General features: G+C 35.9%; 1 protein-coding gene across 1 annotated transcript in view; it reads right to left on the minus strand.

Moving 5' to 3' along the window:
* Positions 1-2931, minus strand: part of LOC120485518 (uncharacterized) — a 68567-nt gene extending 65636 nt beyond the window's left edge. The window contains exon 1 of the mRNA XM_089128894.1: positions 2840-2931. The gene's annotated coding sequence lies outside the window, so the exon portion shown is untranslated. The remainder of the gene's footprint in view (positions 1-2839) is intronic.
* Positions 2932-6000: the final 3069 nt, after the last annotated feature.

Below are 6000 nucleotides of genomic sequence, written 5' to 3' on the forward strand. Positions count from 1 at the left end.
ACAGTTTTTAGTGTTATGAGGAGCAATATGAGAGAGAAATTTGGTGATCATTGTTTAGGTACATTAAACCACATCATCTCTTGTCAACATGGTGTAGAGACAGCCAGCAAGCACAAGTTGTGATTTTTGATGTGCACATGCATATTAGTGTCCTCTTTGATCATCAGAAATTTGAACAATGGACGCATCTCCGATCCGAAGATATTGGCAAAAGAAGACTTTCACTTCACCATGCACACTTCACAATGAATAGCTTATTATCCTTGCGTGACTGTTAAACATAACTGGTCTCATCATAAACGTTATTCGGTGCCTTAAAAACTGGCATATTTCATGATATTGAGTCATGCAAAATCTAGAGAAATGTGTGAGGTGGCAGTGTTGTTCAGTGTTATGATAACAGGTTAAACGTTGTAATTAGCCAGCATAAGATACAAATGAAAATAAAATGTGATTTGTTATATTTAAACTGTGTAATATTAATGAGTATATAAAATATATTGTTTTTGTTTTATAAATGTCTAAATGTACCATAAGGTACTGTCTCAGCTATACCACATATGGGTACAGTTGAGACAAAGTTGAGACAAAAAACACCTTATTTTTATGAGCTAATTGTGGTAAATATAAACTACTTATGGGTATTATTGATTGGTAATATCTTAGTCTACAAGCTAATGAAATGTCATGTGGCATGTCATCTGGAAATGTACTTCTTTTCAGTATCTATTTTGTGTGAAAGATCAAAACCCAAAAAGTGTCTCAACTGTACTCAGTCTACCCTCAGTGGCGGATTTAGCAAATTGGGGGCCCAAAGCGAAGATATGCATGGGGGCCCCTCCATCCCATCTTAATGAGAACAGTCTACTACGTGGAAGTAAAGGTTGGAGAGGATAAAAAAAAAACCTTCCCCAACAGAGAATAAGGTTTCATATAACACCTGTCTTGGCCAAAATGCCAGGAAACCCAGGACTGTTCTTTTTTTAAGTTCAAGACAAGTGGTAAACCCCCACAAACAGCCATATAATAAATTAGCAAATATTGCCAAGATGAATAATTGACTTTGTATGAGTGAGTGAGGGAGGTTGCAATTGGCATGCACGTGAGATTGACATTTTAAACATTTTACAAACAAACATTTTTATAGGTTCGTATTAGTTTTTTATATTTTATAATGTAATAATTTCACCGTTAATCTACAAATGAATGTAGAGACAACATAGAGACAGTATATTTTAAATACTTTAATGGCATATTTTTATGAATGAAGGTGGGTATCACTGATACTAATAGAGCTATTGATGTCTGGATAAAATAATTTTAAACATTATCCAACATTACAGTGTAATTGAAAGCCAAAAAATATTTACATTATTAGGCTTCAAAAATATTTAACAACTTTTAATTTACATGAACTAAAAACAATCATCAGATAACCCCATATAATAAATGTCATATTTACTTTCGCCCTTTCTGTCAAACAGGATGTAGGCTAGGCCTCATCCTCAACTAGCGTCATTGCACAGCTGCTTCTGTGGCGGCAACAGTAGGCGTAAAAAAGTTTGTCATTTTTGGCAGGGTTACCAAATACATATCAGCATATTTTTTCCTTTTTTTAGCAGCTTGGGTAACTTCGCTTCATTTTCGAGTTTAGACTCATCTTGCTTCGTTGCATACTTCCCTCCTGTCATGTTAATCTTCCGCGGTTTCGCGCTGCCACTGCCTAGTCCTTTTTTTGTGAAAGTAGGAGGGGGGTTCTGTGTAGGGACAGATAACCATGAACTGGACTTTTTAACTACTACTTCAACATATCAACATATTTCTTAAGAATATTAATAACATTTACTATGCTTTTGAGGCGTTAATGATGATAAGGGGCTTTTTCTTGTTTTTTGCTTTGTTTTATTTTAGGTTGGTTGGCTATTACGACCGCTGGTAGAGGGCCCCAAGCAGCTGCCTACCTGCCTCTATGTTTAGACCGCCATCGCTAGCCTACATATAAAGTAGAAAAGTGGGTCATGTGTCTAATGCTTTTTGAAAACTTAAGGCTTTCTTCATAAAACGGGTCGGACATCATCACATTTTTATATATTTACATTAGCAAGCTACGGGACATCGTCTTTCAAAACAAAACAAAAATGCGTCATTAGGCCTACCTCTCTACCCAGCACTTCTCAAAATGCACTTCCGTATGCACCTCTGTCCCTAGCACATTTCAAACCAAACTGATGCCCATGAACACACATTATAATATAGACAATAAAAATAATACATATTTAAAGCCAGACGACGATTTCGACATTAAACTAATATTCTCCTGTTAAAGGAAAAAGTTAGTGTTAGTTTAACCATTTTAACCAGTGTTACAGTTGACGTGTTGTGGAGTAGGCCTAGGCCTATAACAAAAGTAACCTTCAATTTTATCATATAATGTTATTAGCGTTTGAGTTCATCATAGGCTGCTGTTTAGACGCAAATACTCCATCGATATTACCCCAGACAGCAAACTGACATTGAATCAACGTGGAAACGACGTCTCTCATGACATTGAAACAACGTTGATTTGCTCATCGAATTAACGTTGAACCAACGTCAGACGCGGCATTCTTCAAAGCTAAATGAAATCGAAAATTGGTTTGCTTTCATAACGTTGAAACAACGCGTTGATTTCAAGTTGATTTTCCGTTAGTTTTGAAAGAATGACGCGTCTGACGTTGGTTCAACGTTAATTCGATGAGCAAAACAATGTCAGATCAACGTTGTTTCGATGTCATATTTCCACGTTGATTCAATGTCAGTTTGCTATCTGGGACAGCTATGAAAAGATGATCGAACTTACTGTCACACGTGAAGAGATTGCTGATTTTCTATCTTCTGAAATGGCGTCTGTACAGTCATCGCCTGCTTTCATTTCCTGTGAGAGATGGGTAAACATTCAGTTCCTCCTCGAATGGATTCGTTTCACACTTCCGGGCTTAGAAAGAGGAAATAGCTGCTGCTGCCAATTGTATTGAGGGAAACCATATAAAACAAACAAACAAAAAATATTGCTTTCCCACTTGCACAACTCTTATAGGCTATAGGAAATAGAAACGATTGAAACAACGTTTGGGGATTCATGGAAATATACAAACAAAAATGCTACAATTTAGAACTATTTACCCAACAATTACTTTTGAACATTCTGTTAAGTAACTTTTCAACTCCATATCAGTCATTAGAGTATTAGTCAACAGTCTGCTTAATATCTGCTAACACTTTGTGATGGTCCTCCAACAGACATATTACTGAATATGTAAAAATGAAATAATCTCCAATTCTCTAGCGTCTTCTGTCAACAAAACCATAAAGTTTGGTATTATGTGCATTTGAAATGGTTCATGTATAAATTGTAAACATTAATGCATGGATTTAATTTTGAAACAAGCTCAAGACACTTTCACGTTTTACTCTACGACATAAAATTCATGCTATTACCCCACTTGTGATTTTTTTAAGCTGTTTAAATGTGATTCACAGAGGAGTCTGTCGAGGAGATTTAAAGTCATCACGCTGAACAGTAAACTTAACTTTTACAGCAATGTTATGGTTATAATTGTGCAAACTATTCAACTCATGAAAATGTTTCTAGATAAAAACTGAAAGACGTGGGATCGGGTGTTTAAATCTTCCGTTTTTTTACTTCTGGCAGCTGCATTCAGGCTTCACAATTATAAAAGTTGTTCATCTGTGATAATTATCCTGATTCTCACCATAGTCTGCAGTGAGCAATTTACATTTTGGTAAACTTATAAAAAGAAACATTTTAAAGACTCTCACACAGTCAAGACGTGACAGCACTGATCAAAATGTATAAAAAATATTACGTGTATTAAGTACGTCTGAACTAAGTACATCGCCTTACAAGATGCGGGCCCTGTCTGGTCAGGACTATGAAGATAAGATGCTTTTTCTTTGCACTGCATATCTTCTGTGCGTTGGTTTTAAAGAGTGGTGCGGACATCACATCCTGAACAAAAATGTCCATTTATTTCATTTAACTGAATAAACCTGTGTGGTGTTTTTAATTTCTAAATGCTGTAATGGTGGGACAGTCATTTAACTTCATCCAGACTTGACATGCTCTGGTAAATCATAATTATGACATAGAAAGTCAAATTTATGACATGTCATAATAACGAGGTGAAAAGTTTAAATGATTACTTAACATGTCAAAATGATGGCTTTAAAGTGGAAATTATGACATTAAAGGGATAGCCTACTTCAGCCCAAAAATGAAAATCATTATTTACTAACCATCAATTCTTTTTTTTCTTCAATTTTTCAATTTTATTATTTTTTTAGTGCAAGTTAACAAAACATTATAATTAATACAAAATAAGAGATCAGTGAATTATGTACACATACAAAAGAGAGAAAGACATACAAGGTAGACAGAACAAAAATAAGCAAAAAAAGAAAAACAAAGACAAAAAAACCATGACAAAAATAAGAGCTAAATATAAATATATCGATCTAGTGATGTATGCAGGTACGTTGGTAAGTTTAAGCAATGGGACATTTTAGAGATTTAAATAGAAGCAATATTGAGATATTCATGGTAGAATTGTAGTAGAAGAAAAGGCAGTATTCATATTAATAATAATACTATAACAAAGATAAGAATAGTAGCGATAGCAGTGGTAACAGTGGCAACAAACAGCATTTATGATAATAATCTGAGTAGCAGGAGTGGTGGTAGAACTGTAATAACGACAATAGTAATTATAATAATACATATAGATCAGTAAATAAAATTATTGTGAATATACACTATTCTCTAGGCCTGGGAGCCACTCTACCGCTGCCGGTGAGCACAACCAACAGAACTCCCCGAAATGGACCGTTAGTGACACCCAACCCCAATAGTTACGCCTCTATGTTTCGCTGAGTCTTCCTCCATAGAGTAAGATGGGGCACACTACCAGGCACCACCAGACCAAGCTCACCTAGTCTGGTCGTGACCTGACAGGACATATGTCCAGTTTGATTGTCCCTTTGTTTTGTTTTTTTGTTTGTTTTTTTCTTCCCCCTTTCTTTTCTTTTGCTCCTTCCTTTGGTAATCTGTGGCTTAGACCCTGGTGTGCACCGGTTAGATCCCTAGCCAGTTACACCACATCCAGCCCAGATATCCGTCCACCATATTTATTTTGCATGACAGAAAGGGATTGGGGGCATGGGCATGTTACTAGTGTTACTAACGACCATGTCGACAAGATGTGCCAGTTGCACCCACCAACAGCACCTAGAGCAGCTGCCCACACATGAATGATACACGCATGAATAATGTATTTAATAACACTCTTATTTAGATTTATTACTTGTATTTAAGCATACTGAATATCCTTATTATTAATTCATTATATATACCAGAGATTGTAGATTTTAGTTGAGGCATCAACTCCCTAGCTAGTTTTGATCAATATTTAAAGATGAGAGCAGTGGACTGAAAATATTATTAAATGTGTATAGTTGGTTTTTGTTTGCTGACGTTTGTTTCTCTTTAATAATATGATCCTTTAGTAGATGTAGCCATTGTGTAATTGAAATTTGGTATTTATTTTTCCAATTGAGTAGTATAGTTTTTTGGGGTTTTTTGGCGATAGCTAGAGATAAAAGCAGAGGTTTTGAGTGTTCAAAAGAGAGGTTCATTTGAGATGTGACACCTAAAAGACATAATAATGGGAGTGCATTAATTTTAATTAAAAAAAAATTCTGATAGTTTAATAACAATATCTGACCAGAACTGATGAACCGGTGGGCATAGCCAGAGTGCATGAAAATAAAGCCGTTTCTCAATACCAAGTACGCAAACTTCAGACTTGTGTCCTTGGTAGTTCGGACTTGCAAGTTCGACTCAGGAGAACGAACTCCTGAGGACGAGAGGACGCAAGTCCGGTTCTTCTGCAAATGGAACAGAGCGTACTTGATCGCGTCACTCAGCACAATCTGGCTACTCCG

Source organism: Pimephales promelas, chromosome 3 (genome assembly GCF_988280905.1).
Source record: "Pimephales promelas chromosome 3, fPimPro1.hap1.1, whole genome shotgun sequence".
In the NCBI taxonomy this organism is placed as follows: Eukaryota; Metazoa; Chordata; class Actinopteri; order Cypriniformes; family Leuciscidae; genus Pimephales; species Pimephales promelas.